Source organism: Ambystoma mexicanum, chromosome 12 (assembly GCF_040938575.1).
Source record: "Ambystoma mexicanum isolate Mex_15411 chromosome 12, UKY_AmexF1_1, whole genome shotgun sequence".
Classification (NCBI taxonomy): domain Eukaryota; kingdom Metazoa; phylum Chordata; class Amphibia; order Caudata; family Ambystomatidae; genus Ambystoma; species Ambystoma mexicanum.
In genome coordinates, this window is record NC_090936.1 from 98,909,946 (window position 1) to 98,933,911 (window position 23,966).

A 23,966-nucleotide genomic window follows, 5' to 3' on the forward strand; every position below is an offset into this window, starting at 1 on the left:
GATCAGAGAGTCTTCTCACCCTCCTCCGCAGAAGACCCAGTACCTATCACATGTGGAGTACCACAGGGCTCTTGTGTCTCCCGAACCCTGTATAATATTTTTACAAAGCCTCTTTTCGACATACTTGACAATCTGGGTGTCTCATACACCAACTATGCTGATGACACCCAGATTCCCATCCCCATCCTAGGAGACTATGATAAAGATCTAACCATGATTAACAAAATCTACTTAATTATACAAACATGGATGGCGACCCATGATTTGTGCCTCAACGACGAAAAGATGGAGCTTTAAATCGTTGGGTCCCCTAACAGGCTGACTGAACTCTCCACCCAATACAATTCCATCTTCATTGATGGAATTAAGATTAAAGTTTCTAAGAAAGTCAAGACTCTAGGCTTCTACGTGGACTCTGCACTCAACCTAAATAAACAAATCAACGCCACAGCTTCTGCCACTAACTACACGTGTAAACTGATTCATGCATGTAAATCATTCCTGTCCACTGAAAGCTGTATTACAATTGCTAGGGCCTTAATCCTCTCCAAAGTGGACTACCGCAATGCCCTTTATCTCGGCACCAGCAAACGCAACACTAACAAACTCCAGACAATCCAAAACAATGCCATAAGAGAGCGGCCCTAGGCATCCCCAAAACACAGCATATATCTCACGTGAGACGCATCACCAACTGGCTCTCATAAATGACAGAATGAAGTTCAAATCACTCAACCTCACTTACAAATGTCTCTCCATCAAGGCTCCCCTAAACCTCAGTGACAGATTCACCAAACACACCTCAGAACGACCTATTAGAAAAGCATAATCCAATAGCCTCAGAATACCCAACTTTAAACTAAAAAAACAGGAGACGCTAGCTTTCCAGTTTTGGCAGCGCAGTTATGGAACTATATCCCTGATGCATTAAGAGCCATATCTCCCTTCCACTGCTTTAAGACTAACGTCAAGAGGTGGCTGCATTCCTGTGACCTGTGACCTCTCATGCTTGTATTCTTGTACTTTTTTTCTTGCAGATCATTTCTAAGTAAGAAACTGTAACAACAGGAATCTATCTATTGTAAATATGTACATTGCTGCCACAAAATGTATCTGTATGTATCTGATTTTATGTCCATGGCATATGTAACTATGTAACCTGTACTGCGCCCAGATGCCTTGGGCCTGGTGCGCACTATAACTGAATAAACAATTACAATTACAATCTATATATCCTCGGCTATTCCAACGAATATAATCCTTCTGATACATCAGAGCACAACGTTCTATGAGATTGCGACCCACGATAAGCGAACGCAGTGCCCCTGCATGCCACAGAGAGTCAACGCAGCTCTCATATTGACGGCCACATCCCCAGGTAAAAACTGTTAATAATATATATATATATATATATATATTTACAAGCCATATGATTTATATCAGAAAAAAAAAAATATATATATTCCAAAAAGCTCACTGGTGTACAAGACACGGGCGAAAGTCGTGAGTCGCACTCACAGCCTGAGGAGTTCACTGAATTTAACAACTTTTTGAGTCCATAAAACCATCACCGTCCAAAGAATGTTGAATTAAAACACCTATTTTATTTATTTTAACAATTAAATAAGTTTCTTCCATTTGGCTCCAAGCAAGTCATGTCGGGAGACAGTGGCAAACAAATGACGCGTATCGCTACATCTGGTAGCTTGGTCACATGATCTTGCTTGCATTTGTTCACTTAATTTGTACACTTAATTTGTACACACGTATGTAGCAATAAACATAGAAAAGGGGTTAACATTTCTCTCTAGTAAACCGATCCTTTGTTTTCCTTTCTTACAATAACGTAACCAAAAATGACAGAGTTTGTATGTCTAAAGCAATGTAGCCTTTTCTATGCCTCTGATTCATTCCATAATTTCCCACAATACGGGACTGTAAACAATTAGAGAAGGTGATTCAAGTATGCAATAGGAATAACGCTGCTACGTGCATATACATCTTGAGTCACCCTTTTCCCAGGATCATAATGTAGATAATTTGCCAACATTATCATAGAAAATGCTAAGTGTCGTATATATACAATCTCCAAGAGCTTAACCACAAATATTCCTGGCATAATACAATCTCCAGTGTTCTGTGCTGACATGAGCTCCTCCAGTGATGAGGGCAAGGCTCGTATTAGCCAAAAGAGGAGCCACTCGGAGATGCCTCAGGTCCCTCTTTGGAGCAATGACCATGCAAATAACTCTGATGGAGGATTGGCTCAAGTTCTCACAGGGGCTAGAGGAAATCAAAGGGTTGAGAGCACAGTGGAGAATGAAAGGGGGCAGAAAGACAGCCCACAGTGCAGATGAAGCCCATACCCCCGGGGCACACCACCTAAGAAGAAGGGTGCTAAGGGAAGGAGAGTGAGATCCAAGGCGGTGCCTAGCAGGTGGCAAGATAAATCCTCTGATACCTCAGATGAAGGCGATGAGGATTGGGAGGATGACTATTCAGAGGAAGAGGTATACTCAATATCATCCTTAGAGGAAGAAGGCCGTAAAGCACCAAAGAAAAAGAAAGAGGAGACAGAGGAGGAAGGTGCAGGGGATGACTTCGACCCAGAAGCACTGATCCACCCCCGTTCTTCCGAATGGGAGCTGCCAAAGAAGATAGCAGCCTATCTGAGAAAACGATTGAGAGCACCTCTAGCAAAAGAGGCTAGAAGTAAGAAGGGTGGCAGAATACCAGAGACCTCACCTCCCGGAGGGTGCCGCTGAGACTCCTGAGATTATTTATTTTTATTTATGTATTTATTAGCATTTTTAAAGCGCACAGCAGCCCCAAGGCATCGTGGCGCTGTTACAAAGAATCTTGCTGGTTACAGGGTATAATGAATGCTTGGTTACAGGGTATAAAGGATGCTTGGTGGTTACATGGCAATCAGAGGTTACATTACATCTCAGGTTGCATAGGAAGGTGGATACATAACAGTCATTGGTTACATTGCATCTTAGCTGTTTAATAGGATACATTCAACTTAATTACCATATATGCTGTGTGGGGGAGTGGAAGAGCTAGTTGAATAGTGTGGTTTTGAGGGATTTGCAGAATGTGGATAATGAGGGTTCAGCTTTGAGCGCGTTGGGTAAGGCATTCCATAGTTTCTGTGCTATATGTGGCGATTGACGAGAAGATGATCACTTTCATGAGTAAATATACCAAAGACGTAAGGAAAGGTCTGCATAGGTCCTGGTGATCATGCCAGGACAAGATGTTAGACACGGTGGGACCACTCACCAAGATATTACAGAGAGACGAAGAAGCCAGAGAGAAGGGTGAACCAGTGGACCCAGTGATTTTGATCGGGTGGGCCCACAGAGCAATCTATATGCTGGGTAACCCAAACCATGCAGTTACCACAGAAAGAAGATCACTTCTAGTGAAGAAAGATCCAAAACGAAGCAAACTTGCTTCATGCAAATCTGCATCGATAGCGAAAGGGAAGCTCTTCATAGATTATTTTATCAAGGAATTAACAAAGTTCGCAAACTCTTATGAAGTGCTAGATAAAGCGCTAGCGTCGCTCAAGAGAGTGTTCGAAAGGCAAGTTTTCAGGAGGACCAGCAGAGGTAGGGGTCGCTCTGCTGGCCGGTTTTCATTCAATAGATCCTACAATGATAGGACGCAGTGGCGAGACCAAGAAGACCGGAGGCAGACCCCTCAAGGGGCATAGGAAGAGCAAGAGGCTGGCGACACACAGAGATTGTCAACAGAACTCAACAGGTGAGAGCGAACAACCTGCGCTTAGTTACCCCAGCAGTAGGGGGGAGGCTAGTGGAATGTATACAAAATTGGTACGCTATATCTGGAAATACATGGATACTAGAGACTGTGCAAGGTTTTTACATAGACTTTCACAGGATGCCACAACAGAGGAACCCTCCAAGCAGGTTAGATCTAAACAAAGAAGACAGACAATTATTAGAGGAAGAGCTGAGATGGCTAGAAAGCAAAAATACCATAAAATAGGTAATAGACTCTGCAGGAGGTTTCATAAGCAACATGTTCCTTGTGAGGTGGAACACAAGGTGAGACCAATTATAAATCTGAAGGGTTTGAACAAATTTGTGTTTATAGACACTTCAAAATGGAAGGTATACAACTGTTAAGAGAGACATTAATTCAAGGAAATAGGCTTGCCAGAATAGATCTAAAAGATGCATACCTAACTACACCCATAGCGACGGAACATTGCAAATTCTTAAGATTTATCTGGGGGAAGTCGACATGGGAATTTCAATGCTTTCCCTTCAGGCTGGCATCCGCACCATGGTGTTTCACCAAAATAATGAATCAAGTGGTGACCCACCTCAGGAGTCAGGGAATAAGACTAATAATATACCTGGATGATATATGCTTGATGTGTCAAGACAGACAGACACTTCAAATTCAGCTGCAGACGACGGTAAATGTATTGCAGGACCTAGGCTTCCTAATAAATTGGGAGAAATCCAGAATATTGCCGGAACAGACAAGGCAATATCTAGGGTTTATAGTATAATCGACACTGGGATCACTCGGCCTACCCATTACCAAGGTGAACCGAATCAAGAAACAGATAAGACATACTCTAGCAAGAAGAGAGATGTCTCTGAGACATTGCAAGGTTAGTGGGACGACTAGCATCATCGATCCAGGCTATATTCCCAGGGCAGCTGCATTAGAGAGCGCTACAGCGATTGAAGATCTGACACCTCAGGAGGGGCACATCTTATGAAATGTACGTTACAATCTCTCACGAAGTAAGGGAAGAGTTAGAATGCTGGCTACACCACATGGATGCATGGAACAGGAGAGCCATATTTGTCTCATCCCCGGACCTGTTCATAGAATCCGACGCCAGCAGATGGGGCTGGGGAGCCCGATGCGGGAACCTGCCGACAGGGGACAGGTGGTCGGATCAAGAGACAACTCTCCACATCAACTGTCTAGAATTACTGGCAGTGTCATTCACAGTGAAATGCTGGACTCAAAAGAAAGCACAATGTTGTGCCTTACTCAAGATGGACGTCTCGGCAGTCAGGTACATAAACAGACTGGGAGGGACAAGATCCAAATTATTGGCAGAATTGGTGAAGGAATTCTGGGAACACTGTCTTCGGAGGAAAGTGTAGTGATGACAGAGTACTTACCGGGTCATTTAGAACGAGGTTGGCCGACTGGAACTCCAGATACCTCAATGATGCCAGCGATTGGAAGCTGGAAGAGGAGGTGTTCCAAGAACTGATGACTCGATGGGGGCCATGCCAGGTCGATCTATTTGCTTTGAGATTGAACAACCAACTACCTCGGTTCTTCAGCTGGAGACCGCACCCAGAGACAGAAGCAACAGATGCCTTCCTCCAAGCATGGGGTCAGCAAGCAAATTACGCGATTCCTCCTTTCTCCATGATAACGAGGACGCTAGCCCAGGTGAGGAGGCAGAAAGCATTGCTAGTTCTAGTTACGCTGGACTGGAGGGGACAGGTGTGGTTCCCCAGCATACTGGAATTATCATATCACAACTCGGTGGCTCTACCCAGGTACAACTTCATTGTACGGGACCCCAGAGGTCTCAGCCACCCATTAGTGAGGTTAGGCAAACTCATTCTAATTGCATGGGTGATTTCAGGAGATCTTGGGTTAGGCCAGGATTATCGAAAGAGGCTGAAATCATCATGAAAGAATCCTGGGCCCCTGGAACACACAGAGCTTACAAATCTGCATGGGCTAACTGGAGTAGCTGTGTATGGCGAGGGACATTCATCCCGATGGAACAGATGTAGTTCATGTGGACAATTTCCTAGCACAGATGGCAGCGCAAGTGAAATCATATAGAACCATCGATACAGCCAGGTTCGCAATATCAGCAGGGCACCCCAGGATCGAAGGGATCGCGATAGAACACCCTCTGATTTGCAAACTATTAAGTGGAGTAAAGATCTCTAGACCCCCTAGAGAGAAATATACTCAATTATGGGATGTTGACACAGTACTGAAACTTATTCTATCATGGCCGGATAACCAGGATTTATCCAGGAAGGCCATTTCAGGCAAACCATCCATGCTCCTATGTCTACTGTCTTGTAAAAGATTGTCAGACATTAGAGCGCTGGAGATCAATAGGAAGAGTGTATCACCAAACTGAGTGACCTTCCTCATAACGAGGAGGAATAAGACAGGATTGAAATCCATATCATATGATTCCTTTCCGGGTCAACCTAAATTATGCCCGTTCAGATGTTTATCAGCATATGAGGATATGACGAGGGAAGTGAGACCAACAGGAGTATCGCAGTTATTAATGACGATCTGTAAACCATTCAAGGACGTTAACCGGCTACTATAGCCAGATGGCTTAGATGAGTGAAGGATCAAGCAGGCATTGACGTAGTAAAGTATGGTGCCCACTCAGCGAGGGGAGTGATGGCTACCAATGCATTTAAGATAGGAGCCAGAATAGAAGACATTATGAGATCAACAGATTGGTCGAATTAATCGACTTTTAAGACATTCTATTTTTAACCAACGGAGCGTGTGGCATCGTAGTGGTGAGTAAGCTTTGAACAAGCATAATCTGAGCCTCCTGTCTTGACATAGAATTCAGATTTTCAACACATCCGTTCGAGAAAGTCATAATTCTATTAAAGACGCAGAGGCAAATGTTTATCCCACCCTGTCAATCGTAATAGTAATGTAATTTGCTGAATGTGTATTGAACTGGTTTTAGAGTTATATAAATGCACAAGTGGATTTGAGGATGAATATGATACAAGTGTTAAATGTTTTTATATGCGTAAAGCTATAACAAATGGAAACTCTGGTTATTTACGATTGTCCCACCCTCTTTCGACTTACAGTCACCGGATATATTTTGTTTTCTATTAGGTTCGGTGGTAGATTTTAAACAAACAGGGAATTGAAGAAGGTTTTTTCGCTTACACAACGAGATTGTGATTATCAGTGGACGCAATTTCAATCGAGCAAAGAAAGAGGAAGTAGAGGAGAAGACGAGTAGGGTCATGAATAAGGACTGAACTGATTGGTTATGTTTGTCACATGGTCAGTTGATGACCAATAATATCAGGACTACCAAAGACTCTGTGTCAATGGATATTGTTGTTTTTGAGCTTTGTTATCAGTTATATTATTGGTTGGCATTTTGCTGCTGGAGTAGTAAAATTGAAAGAGAATCATAATCCTTTGCCTCTGTGTCTTTAATACGATTATAACTTTCTGGAATTAATGTGTTGAAAATCTGAATTATATTACAGCTTTTGATCATTGCTATTAGTTTTGTACCTGTCTTCTTAGTTATTTTATATACATATCACCTTATAAGGTAGTGTACAGAGGCTTTCCCCCTTGTTTGTAGTTAGTTCTTTTATGTCCTTACTCTTATTTTTGTCTGGAGTTCTTGCTATATATTTGTACACAGCCAGGGACAATCACGGTGTAACAAACTATCTGATTGGCCTTCACCGGGTCCTTACCCAGTCGTCAAAAACTCTCTGCTGCCGTTCCAGGGCTCCACATCCCGCAGAATCCATTTGCTTTCCTTCTCACCGTTCCATGGCAGCCATTTTGTGAACTTTTTTTTGCCTATCTTTTTAATGGCCGCCATGGAAAGGGAGAAGGGACTACACAATTTGAGAAATGATTGCAATGCTGTGTCTCAATTTGTGATAATGTGCTATTAGTACCCGAGTACTAAGTGTCAGGGTACTAATAGCAATAGAACCCGGGGAGGGGGGCATTACGCGTCAGGTAATGCCCCCAGGGTGACAGTTATAAGCAGGCCTACAGATAAGGGGTGTATCGGTCACTTTTACTCCTTAAAAAAATAGGCAAATACTGCAAAAAATAAAAATGGGGAGTAAAAAAACTCGCAACAAAAAATAGGAAACAGACATGTAGAACCTTTTGCCCCTGCTCTCACCCACACAGCTCAATTGATATGTCTGGACAACTAGTGTTTAATGTACCACAGGAAGAAACTACCATTATTAAAGCCTGTTAAGAAGAAGTAAACATGCATATTTAATGTGTATAAGTGATTGGATGAAAATAAATAATTATTACAAAAACATTTCCTCTTTCCAGTTAAAGCCATATTTTTACACGCTTATAAAATACTCCCATTGGGAATTGGACTTACATCTTTACTCCCTAAAAAATCATTTTACTCCCAACTTTAAAAAATAGGGAGTAAAATACTCCCACTTCCAAACCTTATCTGGAGCACTGGTTATAAGCTTGACCGGTAAGGCCCACCTCCTCAGGTTTTATTGCTTTATTAATATCGGCACTTTATTCTTCTAGAAATATCTATTCTTGTATAACTGCATTCCGATTTCTTTTTTGTTTGTTTAAATCTACCTCACTATTCTTTATTGAATTATTCAATTTAAGCAATTTTAATTGTATTATATATTTATATGTATGAGAATATTTATCACTAATTGAAGGCAGATATCTTTTGCACTAGTATGATTACGTTGACTACTGTAGAATGCTTGCTCACTGCACTCTTTTTTTTAAATGTAGTTTATAGTGCAATTGGTTAATTAAAACCTTATACACTTTATGAAAAATAACCAATTAAATACATAGCATTCTATTACATATCATTACACCCTAAAATCATTACACTTATATAAATCGTGTAATTATTCACAACTTCTATATATTTCCTTCATAGTGTCCTTTTAAAATTATTAAAATATTTAAAAACAGTTAACTTTAAATAAGTTTTCACTAAAACAAATAATATCCTTTATCAGAAGGGGAAGACGAGTGAGTATCAGCTGGAAAATAAAAGGTTAAAATATAGACAAACAATATGGAGTTCACCCTTCACCCAATTTCTTTCAGTCTAAGGGTGAGTTTCTTCCATATAGAGTAAGCAGCTTCCACATACATCAGAGTTTCTACCATTAAAAAATAGCGGACCAAAATTGGTCTGTGGTTATCATTCTAAGGTCACATACCAAATCCCTATATCCCTTATAATAACATTTCTGCAGGCAATTGCACTCTGTTAGGAGGTGTCTAATTGTTTGCACCTCTTGTTTACATAGTCGACACACTCTACGAGGGACAGAAATCCAATCCCCCACATACTGATAACACAGAAGAATATTACATTGGAGAGAAATGATCAACCTTGAGAATTCCTGATTGTTAATTTTTAATTAGTAATTTCGGGGTTTAGATATCTGTAAACCCTGCATAATATATTGGGCATAGCGTTTCTTTGTGTCTAAGATTGTCAGATTCTTTACAATGTCCCATTGCGTGGCCTTAATATTTAATCGCTTATATGTATGGTTTACTTCAGATTCATCACTCGTCATGCGTAAATGTCATATAGGAAGGAGGAAACAGTCAACTGCAGGTTTTCCACTAGGCTATTATGCTCTTTCTTCCTATCCATATTTATGGCAATCATGCTCAATAAGCTGTTCTGATTCCTTTCCGATAGCATGATCTTAATGTAAAATTTGCTACAGAGTATCTTCCACAATGTTGTTAGAGGGGTTAAACCCAATTCACATCTTATAGCTTCAATTGGTGCAGCCCTTGGCAATCTTAGACCCGACCAGAGACAGCGCGTCTGAGACTCTGAGAATGATCAGAAACACTCTCTTCCGTCTGGTCCACAACTGCGTGATGTTTCTAGAGGCTCCTGGTATGCAGGGTTGGTACCATCAAGTCGGAATCTACAATGACACAAGCATATGCATAAGAAGTGTACTTTGGTCGACTCCCCCAACCCCCTTGCCTTTGATAGACAATCCCCAGTGGTTCTACTTAAAATAAGCAGCGTGAACCTAGCTGTGAAGCATCTTTGTATATAGCAGAGGAGGGCATAGCTGATAAGGAAAATGGAACATGAACAGAAGTTGAGTAAAGGTATCTCTATATAAGACATCTAGGAGGTCTGCATAAACTTTCGCTAACTAAATAACTTACTTGGTTTGCAAAGCGTGGGTGTCACTGGATACTGGCTTCTTAGGCAGTTGATCGGAAACTAGTTCTGAAATGGAGACCTGATTTATACTTGCACCCACTTCCGGGTACGAGCCAATGCTCTGCTTCCTGGTATGTGTATCCCAGGCCTGACCCTGTAGCAAATCCGCAAATGTGGGTACAGGCGCCACGTCCCGGGATACTTCAGGGTAAGCAGGGCTTGCCAAGCTGTTGGAAGCATATTTGCTGCCTATGTTTCCTGAGCGGGAGGTAAGGGGACTTGCCCCCTCAGCGATGTGTTGTGCGGCGCGGAGCAGGCTGGTTGCAGATGTCGGATCGGCACAGAGCTGTTTGGCGAGTGCGCAGGGAGGCAGGCAAGGTCTTAACACTTGCTGTGTATGCATTAATACATTAGATGATTTTCAGATCTGGAGGGCTTCTATGAATCTTTGTTAACATTACCCATTAACCGTTCCTTCCCCTTTCCAAACACTTTAGTAAAACTATATTCCCACTCCTGCTGGGTAAGGACTAGACTACTGCTCCTGGATCACCCTTGGCTCTCTTCTTTACTATGTGCATACTCAACAAATTGCTGAGCTTTGGACCTGTACTGTCTTTGATCTTTCTCTACCCACTGCTTTCACGAGGGTTGGCTCTGCAACACCGGCCCCCCTTCTAAATTCCTCCTCCTTATATTGCAATCCATTCATGGATCGCATATGGCCACTTTGTATGGCCACTCCTGGTAAATAGTGGCTTGATGAGATGAAAGGACAAGACTTGATGACTTGATGACTAGCTGAGGGGGACGGGTCGTATGTAAATATAATGATGATAAAAACTGTTATTTCTTTATATACAATCTTTATTTTTGCATTTCTTCTTTGCTCTCACTTTTATTAGGATGTGACGACGTTTATTAGGATATGACAAAGTAGGGTATATGTTCGTTAACAAGACTGCAAGGCCTTTATCGCTTCCACTTGGATGATATGCAGTTTTGGGATGTGTTTATACCATCATCAAATTATGTTAAGCAGAGGACCAAAAATTCAAGCTACAAGCCAGACTTTAGTCACTCGCCAGCTCAATTGTATACATAGACATAGCACACCATTTCTTGCTCTCCAAAAGTCAAATATGTAGTGGCAAGTGCACATTGTGCTCCCTGATGGTTAAAGGGATGGTTCGCCCAAATTTTTTTATTTCAAAAATAGATAGGCAATATTTTAAAAAAAACGATTGCCATTTTTTTTTTCCAAGTCCCTATGTAAAATTTGGAGGAATTCAAGCTCAAAATTTGCAAAAGCAAGCACATGGGCGCATCCATTTTGTGAAATGGATGCCCACCTGTGCTGGCTTTTGCTTTTGTGGCACTAATGAAGGAAAAGCCAGCCAGCTGTAGTAAACAAAAGCTACCACTGGGTGGCTTTTCCTTCATTGGTGCCGGGACTCGGAGGACGCGGACCGGAGACTACAGGCAGAAAAGCTGCAGCTGCATCTCGGTAAGTGCTATTTATTTATTTTTTTAAATAAGCACTAGCTGCGTTTATTTTTCTATGTTTTCCGGGCTGGAGGAGCCCGGAAAACTTAGAAAGAAAACCGCAGCTTTAAAAACGTTGTATTTATGTTTGCGGTAGCTTTTGAAGCGACCGCAAACATAAATACAACGTTATTGTGTTTGAAAACACTGCGGTTTTTCTTTCTAAGTTTCTCAGGCTCGGAAGAGCCTGAGAAACTTAGAAAGAAAAACCGCAGCGTTTTCAAACACAACCGCGTTGTGCTTCTGCCTAAATCTGCTTTCCCATTTGGGGCTCTAGGGCTCCTCACAGGGAGCCCTTGAGCCCCAAATGGGAAAGCAGATTTAGGCAGAAACACTGCAGCATTTAGCATTGCAGAAAACAACCGCGTAGTGTTTCTGCCTAAATCTGCTTTCCCATTTGGGGATCTAGGGCTCCCTGGGGGAGCCCTAGTGCCCCAAATGGGAAAGCAGATTTAGGCAGAAACACTGCAGCATTTAGCATTTCCCATTTGGGGCTCTCAGGCCCCCCGTAGGGAGCCCGAGAGCCCCAAATGGGAAAGCAGATTTAGGCAGAAACACTGCAGCATTTAGCATTTCCCATTTGGGGCTCTCGGGCCCCCCGTGTGGAGCCCGAGAGCCCCAAATGGGAAATCAGCTGTAGGCAGAAACACTGAGGCATGTAAACACAACCGTGTTGTGTTTCTGCCTGCCTTGTCTTTCACTTTGGGTTACCGGTGCTCTCCTGGGGGAGCACCGGAGAACCAAAGTGATAGCCACGGCAGGCAAAAACACAACGCGGTTGTGTTTGAAAACGCTGCGGTTTTTCTTTCTGAGTTTCTCAGGCTCCTCCGAGCCAGAGGAGCCTGAGAAACGTAGAAAGAAAAACCACAGTGTTCTGAAACACAATAACGTTGTATTCATGTTTGCGGTCGCTTCAAAAGCGACCGCAAACATAAATACAACGTTTTTAAAGCTACGGTTTTATTTCTAAGTTTTCCGGGCTCCTTCAGCCTGGAAAACTTAGAAAGAAAACGCAGCTAGTGTTTATTTTTATTAAAAAAATAGCACTTACTGAGATGCAGCTGCAGCTTTTCTGCCTGTAGTCTCCGGTCCCCGTCCTCCGCGTACAGCACCAATGAAGGAAAAGCCACCCAGTGGTAGCTTTTGTTTACTACAGCTGGCTGGCTTTTCCTTCATTAGTGCCGCAAAAGCCAAAACGAGCACAGCGGCGGGCATCCATTTCACAAAATGGATGCCCCTATGTGCTTTCTTTGAGCTTGATTTGCTCAAAATTTTACATAGGGACTTGGAAAAAAAAATTGCCAATCGATTTTTTTTAAATATTTTAATATTGCCTATCTATTTTTGAAATAAAACATTTTGGGCGAACCATCCCTTTAAGTAACACTACTATTTATGAAAAGCGAAGAGTTGATAAGGAGGATTCATAACTTTGCAGCGTTATGCTAAGGGAAATGGTCCTGCTATAAGGGGGATAGGTAATGTAACGAGCTAGTGACATATCCGCAATACTGGCAAATGTTGATGCTTATATTTTGACAATAAAAGGTTGTTGTAAACAAATTATTTCATGATTTACACTGCGTTCCCCCTACATAGCTAGCTTAGTGCACCTTTACTGCTCATCGTGCACCAATGGGGTCCCAAGGACCTCTTCATTATGTTGGTTCCCTGCCCCCCCTGCACTGTCACTCGCTACCTCTCCTTTACTTTCCTTGCTCCGTTCCATTGGGCATCTGCATCTCCTGAAATAAAGAATTCCAAAACACTTCATGCCTTCAAAGTGTCTCTCAAGGATCCCCATCTTAACTGCGAAGGGGCATGCATGATGCACAGTGTTGCACTGTCACTCGCTACCGCTCCTTTACTCTCCTTGCTCCGTTCCATTGGGCATCTGCATCTCCTGAAATAAAGAATTCCAAAACACTTCATGCCTTCAAAGTGTCTCTCAAGTATCCCCTTCTTAACTGCGAAGGGGCATGCGTGATGTACACTGTTGTCCTTCTGTCCTCTGGAGCCCAGCCCTGTCCTAGCGTGTACACATCTGTAAATGCTGTTGTGTGTGTGTGTGTACTCTGTACCATGTCTGTCTGTATTGCTCCTACCCAACTTTGCCTTCCTGTAGACCATGAGCGTCATTTTGTGGTAGCAATGCTACCCCTGGCACCATCTCTGCTGGCCCGGTCAATTAGGGGCTGTTTGTTGGTTATGCCTTGCTCACTGGGGCATGCAGTTCAATGTAGATAGAAAAGAGAAGGTTCTACCTTTTGTTTTAAACCAGACATGCAACATACTGTTTTAAATTGTATTTAAAAAACAAATCTTTTCTTACTTCAATATGTATCAAAATGAATCTCTTGCAGCATTGTTTTGGTTTAAATTATTTTTAAATCTTTATTTTGATAGAGTAAATTAGCAATTAAAAGACTTAAGTATTGATATAAGCAATTGGGAAAGTGCATTTAATGGTATTGGCAAGCAAATTTATTCTGGATTTTTATTTTTAGTTGCTGTATCGTACTTGTATTTGTGCATTTTTATTTAGAAAATAAAATGACATTCACCAGAATGCAAAGAAAGAATCAAGGATGCGATAAACTTCATATAGCGTGTGACAAATTGAGAAGTCTGGACTTTATTCCTAGCGAACATTAACTTATTAAGTTTAGGTTCCAGAAAAGCGAGCGATTTTGAAGAGGGCAGAATGACAAATATTCAACAATTCTTACATTTGCAGAATTAAGCTGGCAAAATGCAGTGCTTCAAGGAAAGGTCCCGCTCTCCAAACCAGTTGTAGAGACGGGTCAGTGATTTAAGAAGACCATGAAGGTCAAATATCGGTGTGCAGTCATAATGTCGAAAATAAAAAGTCGAATGACAAAAATGTCGAAAAAAAACCTCGAAAAAAAAGTCAAATCTATTATTTTTTTATTTATATGTATTTTTTGGGTTTGGTAAGTATAAACAATTGTTAAATAAAAAAGGGGGGTTTGGAGGGAACCCCCCCATTTTGAAAAAAAAACCGTTTTGAAAAAAAAATTCGACTTTTTTTTTTAGACTTTGTTTTTCTACATTATGACTTTCGCCATTTTTTGTTTTCGACCAAATGACTATAAACTCAAATATCACCTGAGAGCACTTCTGTGATGCAATTTAGGTCAAGGGTCATGTGATGTCACTTCTGTGATCTCATTCAATGTCACTGCTGCTGCCCCTAACATTTTTGTGAAATGACGTCACTGCGCTAGCCTGCTAATACTATTGCGCAACCACTTCAAGGCCCCCAGAAGGGGAGTAGTCTGCTTCGCATGTACACCCTGGTGTACAGTGTTTATTTGAAGCACCACATCCACCACAAATTAGTACAACAATATAATCTGTCCTCTCCGGAGTGACTTGTATGTGTGGGGGTCACACTCCCTTTTCTGTCTTGGAACGATGATGGTCAGTGTATCTGGGGCCTTGTTTTATTATATTTAAAGTTGATAACATAAAGTATGTAGTTTACCCATTTGAGTCTAAAATCTTTATTGCCCCGTGGTAGTTCACAACAGTCCCCAGGCTCACAAAATTCCTGCTCTATAATGACGAAATATCTTATCTCGGTGCAGGCTTAACAGGGGAAGGTGGAAGGCAATGGGACTTGACATGGGGGTCAACACGTTTACTCAAACAAATGTTAAAAATACACACAATGTAAAGACCTTCAAATTCTTAGCAGTTTATTACATGATTTACTGTGCACCTGCCGAAGTTCGGAAATTAGCAATTTGTTTCTATTAGAGTTCTTTATACATTTTTTCGATTTGGCAGATGACCGCCAACTGCGGATTATATGCAGGTGTGAGCCATGGGGATTATAAGGATTTAGCATTGTATTTCACATTATGGCATGCACCCTTTAGGGTGGGACCGTGTTGCTTCTGAACCTCACCCACCATGTGAAGTCGGTCAGATAGCACAGCGAATAGAGGCTCCCTTTGACATTTGTGCAGAACCTGCCGATGCAGGTTCGAATCCTGGCAGAGCCAAACTAAGCCTTTCATCCTTCTGAGGTCGATAAATGAGCACCACACACCGTGCGAAATGAGCAGCACTCAGATTCCTGAGGGTTCGTAGCGCTATATAAAATGCACAAACAACGATTGGTTTGTCAAGTAATGTACATTTTGAAATTATGACATTAGTACACTATTGACTGCTTGTGTAAAGTCCAGGTCATCTTTTTATTTGAAGTATTTATTTTCGAATTAATAGATGTATTTCAAGCACCCAGTGAAAGTCTTAGCTGCACAACCCTGACCAATTAAAAATGGCTGCCGGATATATGTAGTGGACAGAGACTGGCATATGCTATTTTGTGTTTTTACCATTCGTAGAGGCTGTGTTACATGCTCCACCTTTGTTTATCTACCTTCCTCTCATGCCACTATTTGTATGGCAAACCGGGTTGTATGTTGCTGTTGTATGTGCGGCCCTGCCTTGTTCCCCAGCAGCCAGTAACTGACCAAACTCAGCTGGTTTTGTGTCCTTTCATTTTAAGTCTTCCCGCACCAGCCCATGAAGAACCCATCGGTACCAGCCAGGGTCACCTTTTATGATGACCAGAGCGAAATGCTGTGGCGCCAGATTATAGGGACCAGGGTTTTCTACATTATGTACATTAGATCATAGGATTTTAATTTCATAATCTGACATCCACTTTAGTGGTAATGTGGCCCTTTGAATTAATTGGTTCTTCGCATGTAACCGTCAGACTGCATTGTGAAAATGATTAGCATCTTACACAAATGGACATGAATGATTGGAGAAAAACTCGTCGATAGTTAAATTTGCAATGTTAAACAATCGCTGCGGCATCACCATTACTGATGACCAACACCTCGATTTGTCAAAATCCCCCTGTAATGTCAGATTTGTAAGCAAAAGTTTCGAAAGACCACTTATTGCTTCCTGATAAAGGTAATCCTATAAATTGTTATTTTGTGAAGATCAGCATGGCAAACCTTGCATATGCATTATTTGCGAACCGTTAACTTTGAAAATGTCAATGTTAGGTAAATTACTGTAATGGGGAAAATTGGTGCTTGAATTTTACTAGCCAAATGTGTTTGATACCGGTCTTTGTTACAAATCTTTAGTCAGTTTCTTTTCAAAATTATCTGCAACAATCCTATGAATTCTACACTAAAAAGTGCAATTTGAAACTGATTTTATTGAAGATTTCCATTGCGGTTTGACTTGTTTGGGTTAGATGCCCTGTCGGATAAGTAGATTCTCAAGCACCATACTGTAAAGCACCTTGGCTGCTAGGCGTGCAAATATTAAGCCTTCATTATAATTAAATTGTAGCGAGGCTTATGGAATGGGGATCCTCCTCATCGGCTACAAATGTGAACTTACTATGGTGAACATTTTACTTGTTGCTGAACTTGAAGGGAATTTGCTTTAATAAAACACTGCTTTCCATTATGTTTTTTTTTTTAAAGCTCTGTGAAAAAGTCCCTAATGACCCCTAATCAATGTTCAAAAAGCAGAGCTCAATTTTTCAAGTTGAAGATCTGATCTTTGGTAGTTTATCCTAACTATAGCCTTTCTGGGTGCTGTGTCTTGAAATATTCTAGATTTTATTTACTGTGTTGCCAGCCTTGGCTACAGAACTTTTATTATATATGTATCTTTTTAATGTGCATGAATAACTTGGTGCAAAACAATATTTATTACAAACGTTTCTATTTTATAGTTGAAACATATTTTACTTGCTTTTCAAAAAACTCCTTTTTTCGGAATGGGAATAACTTTTTTTACTCCCTAAAAAATAATTTTGCTCCCAATTTTAAAAAGTAGCAAGTGAAATACATTCACATAACTTTAAAATCTTATCTGGAACACTGGATGCAAGTATACATTCACCCTTTTTCTCCTGGCAGGAATTGTTGGGTTTCTTCTAGAGGTTTGATTGCCTGGAGAGAACATGGCTCCAGTGGGTGCTTACTCTCTATACAGTGATTCTTGGTGTGAGCAATATGCTGGATGCATTTGCCGAGGGTTTAACCATTTAATTGCTTTGACTGATCTTCTATATTTGATAATTGATATTCACTGGTGGGGTAAGGGGGAGCAAGTGTGTGTTTGTATAGTACAGGTCACCAATGGCCAACTGTAAAGGGATCGGGGAGAACTGCCCGCAAACGTTTTGTTCACGGGCAGACTGCCCACAGTAAAACTGCTCGGGCCCCTGTTTTGACCGTTCATTGAAAACAGGAGCCTGCGCAATTGATGTCTTACGCCTCCATTGTTAAGTATGCAGGGAACACCTACGCAACTCAGAGGCTGCAGATACGAAACATGGGGAGCGGAGGAACCACCCCGGCTCCCTGCAGCCCCTGATCCTCATGTTCAGTATTTTCAGACCTAAATTGTTCGTAAAAAATGTGAACTAATGGTAGTGACCGAATTCTGTCAAATCTAGAATGCGTTCACATTTTTTCGAACAATTTGTGTAATACCCTGTATAATATGTATACATTAATGGAAATTATGTAAAATCTAGGACCTTTAATAGCCCTATCTGTCAATGATGTGAGGAACTGTACATTTGATGACCATGCTTGGTATTTGTAAAAGGTCCTGGGCATTGGAAGACGATATTTGAAAAAGGCAGGAGTAGCAAGATGTTTGATTACAATGGTGGAACCAGCATCCAATGCCAAATGATGCAATCACTTCGATAAATGAAGACAAAACCTTACAAATGTCGTTGGTATACTACATGGTGTGTTTTTATGGTAATACCTGGCAATTGTGTGAATGCCTGGGGTTTTGGTGCAAGCACCGGAGCATGCCAAGCGATCCCTGGTTAGCAATGGCAGGACCTTGAGAGCTGATTGCAATAGCTAATAAGTGGTGATTGCCACGTTGCACACTAATACCATCTGTGCCAATGCATTTTTTAAGTAGGAGTCACGTTTTAAATTGAGGCAAGCCCCCCTCCCCCGAACACCCACACACCTTCCCAACCATGGTTGACTGAAGTTTGCCCGTTGAAGCATATTGACACTCGGAAGTGAATGCATGTCTGATTTTTAACAAGGATTACCTCCAGCTGCTGTCTAATTATTGATCCATACAACTCAGTCTTTCTTACCCAGTTATTTTACTGCAAGAAAAACGAGTGGTGTGTTAACTATCTTTCATTGCTAACATGTATATCATGTGTAGGTGTTCCCTGTCATGTTGGTCTGTTTGATCGCAGCCTCCATTCTACCTGTTTTTGATATATAGTGAAGCTGGTTGCTTGTAACACACATTAAGCTGAATGTACTACCTGTTCAACCAAAATTCACACATCCAAAATGTTCCCTACTGACTTTTTGAAGGTTTTAAGCACCACTTATTTAGTGATCTTGTACCATTCAACATGGGATCCAGGGTTGTTTTCTTATCAAACTGGCATTAGCACCTTCCGTTGCAACAGTGTCGTAAATAATAATAATCTGGACAACTTGATGGACAAGGTACATTTCCAGAGGCTCTGCGTAGAACAAAATGCAGCAAGATCCATTGACTGGATGTTGCGTTCTACAGCTTGGGCCACTGCAAAGATTTGAAGTGGAAGTTCCCCGGCCCGAGAAAGGGGCAGCTGAAGCTCCTCATAAAGCCTCAAAATGCCACTGAGGCTATCTGCATTGCATAGATTTGGAGTCTACCCTTACAAACATCGTGGAGAGTCCCAGGGGTGCTAATGGCGTTCACACCTGCATTCCGGTATGGACCTGGCTAGCAACTGCCCTCTGCATCTGAGCCCTTGCTACTCTTGGTCTACTTTACAGGGTTCATACTGGCTGGGAGCTATGTGGCTCCTGGGTAAAGCCTAGAAGAGCCTCGTCAGCTTGACACCAACTACCAGGAGCTGCTTTTGGCTCCCCAAGCCAAATGGTGCCCTACAAATATACCGATCTGGCATTAACCCTATGTCTGGGGATTTGCTTAAAAGGTTCCATAATAAACCTTTAAAGGACATGTAAAGCAATAATGGTCACATGCACTTGACGCCAAGTAAGTTGCTTCTGATTCGGAATTTAGATTTGTTATATACTACGTATTCGTGCTCTGAAACACTTGTGTATGAGCGTGATAGCAACAAAATATCAATATCAATTTGCACCTCATTCTGCAAGAGCAGCAGATAGAAAGCGAGCAAGTTCATGTCACTGAAAAAGAGGCGGTGGCAGAGATAGAAGTGTGGTGGCAAGAACGAAGATCAATTAAAAAAGTGATGTAGTGCTAGAGTTATGAAGTAGCAACAAATGACTGGTCCTGGCAACCCGCTAAACATTAGCAAGAACCTTTAGAAACGGAGAAATGTGGGCACAGGACTTTAGCAAGATCGGCATTGTGGGAGAAATGAAAATGAGAGGGTTCAATAGCTTTGTTAACAATTACATTATTGCTACTTTATTGACCACAAGGTAATTTTCCTACAGGAAACCTGGCTGACGACACCTTTAACAGCAGACTGGTATATCATATTGCAGCAAGATTTCTACGGGGAAAGAACCTTACGGCGGCCTGCCAATAGCTGTTAAATAAAATATAATAATGAAGCACAAAATAAATTCTAATCGTTTTTATGGTTTACTGGTAACCAAGTTTACCTTTAGGGAAATCTCTAGTAATATAGTTGTGTTGGTGTCTCTTTATCCTGAAAAAATGCCTGTAGAAGATTTTCTGACGTGTCAATGAAATTATAGGTGCTTACAAAGAAGGTGTGAATAGCAACCATGTTAATAGGGGAGATTTCAATTCAGATTGTAGTTATGCAGTGGAGCCCAATATTGCTGCTAAGTTCAAAGAGTACCAAACAAGGAAGGATTTGGAGGCATATGTTGGACTGGACTAAAGGCTGCGTGGAAAGAGATATTCCTGCAGCCCCTACCTGGACAAATAATGTCGACAAACTGTGTATCGATTAATTGCTGCTCTCTGAAGATTTGTTTGACAAGTGTAAACAATTGCTTGTGTTGGAAACGAAGGTCAATGATCATATATTAACTGCGACATTCGCTATATCTGCAAGCTACAACGTTAATAAAGCAGTTAGCAGTCTGGTAGTGGGAGCAAGCAGAAATAGGCTAGCCACAAAGATTTCCAACACACATAACCTTAACTTGCAATTGTGTCAGACTGTTGATTGTACAACACTGGAAAGCAGAATTGAGATGTGTACCCCTGAGGGGTTTCTAACATTGATAGATGATCATAATGTGGAAGATAAAAAAAACAAGGGACAATTGAGGCAGCGTATACTGTCATGATCCCAGTCAGAACACATAGGGCCCCATTACAAGTTTACCAGCCCGGCAAACTACGAGTTCCGCTCGCAGGTGCCTTATTACCCGCCAGGTCGGACCTGGTGGGCGTACCGGCACCCGCAAGCAGAGTATGTCGGATGCACCAGCACCATCCTGCCTCACCATTCCCATTTAGCCCTGTGGGGCTAAATGGGAATGGGGAGTAAAGGTTTCCGGCCCCTGGCAATGGGGAAATACAGGGTCCACCAGTGTTGTGATGGCCCTGTATTTCCCCATTACCGGCAAGGCTACCGCCAAACTTGTAATGAGGACCATAGTCTTGACTCAGACATTCAGACTAGGCGGAACACTTTACATCAATCAGCAGGTCAAAGGTGGGTGTTAGCCTTGCACATATGGCATTTAAACCATTTACAGCATACAATTCCATAGACTTCCATGGGTTACAATAGTCATTTGCATACTCATAAGATGGCCGCCTAGAGGGTCCATTTACACGCATCAGCATGGTACGAATCATTTGTCATAGGGAGATACTTAAGCCCGCCTGCGCTGGAATGCGCACTTCTCGTCTGCTCCGCTGACAGCGGTGTAACGCTACTGGCGTTTCTCCTCACAGAATCTAAAGAAACTAAGGAAAAGAGAAATATTAGTCTTGTGATAGATTACAGAACATTACAGACCTCAGATAAGACTTACCTGACAGAAGCTTTCCTTCAACGCTGTAATTTGTCGTAGAAGAATAATTGTTTGTTTTCAGCACCTCTTCAGTCAGAAGTTTTCACTCGCAGCCGCAGCATCTTCCGAAGGTTTTCCCTCAGCACTCTGAAACCTGCAGAAAACACAAAAGGTATTTAATTATTAAAAAAACTAACTTTACAGAGTCAAAAGAGAAGATGTTTTTCGATGCGCTTACGTGCCTGAAGTTTCACCAAGTTATCACCTCACAGTTTTTACCGGGCTTCGCTTTTGAAGGTTGCAAGTACTGTCAGGAAGTGCGGTTGGACGTTGTGGAAGCAATGAAGGCATTAGACTCGTACCTTTTTCCCCCCTCTAGTCTCAATTCATTATGGCGGGGCCACGTATAAATACAGACTCTGCCCATTGCTCAGAGCGTTGTATCTGTGTTCTACCCTTTTGCACAATTCTCCGTTGCTAATCCGAAGTTTCTTCTCTTATTCACTCATTCCAGCCTTCCTTGAATTCCTGTTTACAATTCTGCTTCGATCCTTATCTACTCTTCGTACTATACTTTTTCTGACGTTCATTCAGCTTTAACATACTTTCTATCCTCTTACGTGACTCTCGCATTTCCCTTTTTTACTTTTGGTTTCTTCTGGCATTCTACCGCAATCGTTCACGGCGTGTTCAGAGAGTCGCACATCCTTCTGCGACCCTCCGCACCTTCCTTCCTACTGTCGGCTCTCTACTGCCATTTCTGCAACTTTTCTTATTCTTTCTCTCTGGGTACTTTTTGTGACTTTTCCCGAGTCACCGTTACCTCTTAGGCGGCTCCCGCCTTTCCTTTCTTGTCACCCTTTCTACGTCCATACTGGACTCCTGAACACCGCCCTTCTACCTCGCCGGTTATTTCCTTAACTTAGCGGGCTTCCTTTTCTAACCTAATCTATCTTTTGTCGCCCCACTCTAAGCATCTCTGGCAGTCCTTCTTTTTATACTTTACGTATTCTGCTTCCTTTGTACTGTGAACAGCTAATCCTTACCTTCTCCTTGCTTCGATATACTTACCTACTTTTCCTGTTTTGGGGATTCCATTGCTACTGGACTTGGAACTCTGAAGAGTGTCTTCTTTTGGCTATGTCTCGGTCCATATCATTCATCCAGCTCTACCTACCTGGACTACAGGATCTCCATCTGCTCCACCTTTCATTCAGGGTTTTTTCTGCCTTTCAGCTTTTTCCCTGATTTTGGGGCTGGCTCCCCGGGGTCCCCCGAGGGTAGGGTTCCATCTCTGTCAAGGTAGCCTCCGGGGGAGCCAGACCCTATTTACATGACCGGAAGGACCACAAGCCCAAGGATAAGCCGGCTACGGAAAAGAGGTTGAGTCGCAAAACCCCTGTCAAGACTCCCACGGAAGCATTATCTGACGAATCGGGTGAGGAGAATTGGGAGGGTGAGCCCGAACCTGACAGCATACAACGCCAAATTGTTCCGATGGCATCCTTGGAGCAGTACCAGGAGCTGGTGGCGGCCATGCAGAACCTTACAGTAGAAGTAGAAGCGTTAAGAACAGAGAATGTCTCTCTACATCAACCGGTTGTGTTACATCGAGATGACCACAGTGACTTGCCACCCATGGTGTTATCCTTTGGCAAGTATGATGGATATCTAGGAGGACTTAAGGACTATCTTGACGCTTTCTTGGTTTTTTTCACTTTCAGACCTCATGCTTATGAGACGGCCCGATCTAGGGTCGGATTTATTATTGCAAACCTTACTGGCAATGCCTTATCATGGGCCACTCCTTTGGTGACTGGAAACAACCCTTCTCTAAACGATTATGATCGCTTTGTGAGTGCTTTAAAGGAACGATTCGACTGACCAGAAGTCTTGTACACATCATTAGAAGCAATTGTCACACCACTCCCCGCACAGGCTACTACTCTTCCTATGAAGACACGCCCCTCCACGTCCACAGCCTCTTCCCAACCAGCACCCAAACACACACGTCCCGACAGGGGTACCTTATTGCCTCATCATGTTTCACGCTATAGGGCACGGCATGGCATGCTTGGCAAGGCTGGAGTGTATCGCCCTTCACGTTTGTGGCAAGCGAACTGGAGGCTCCTTCATCACAGGAACACACACCATTCACGGAGAACTGCGCGACACAGCGCGGCGCGGAGCACGTGACTCGTTGCCTAGCAATACTGAAACGCTTTGGTTACATGCGTCACGTGACAGTTGTCACGTGTTTCCTTTCAATGGATAAAAGGAGTCCGGTTACGGAAAGCGTTGCTTCACAGCTGTTCTCTTCTGGATCACGTGTCGCTCACGCTTCGTTTCAGGACTCTTTCCTTTGTCGGACCACGGCTTTGTTCTACGGACCGCTCAGTGCCTAACCCTTGCCTGCTTTGGAACCTTGG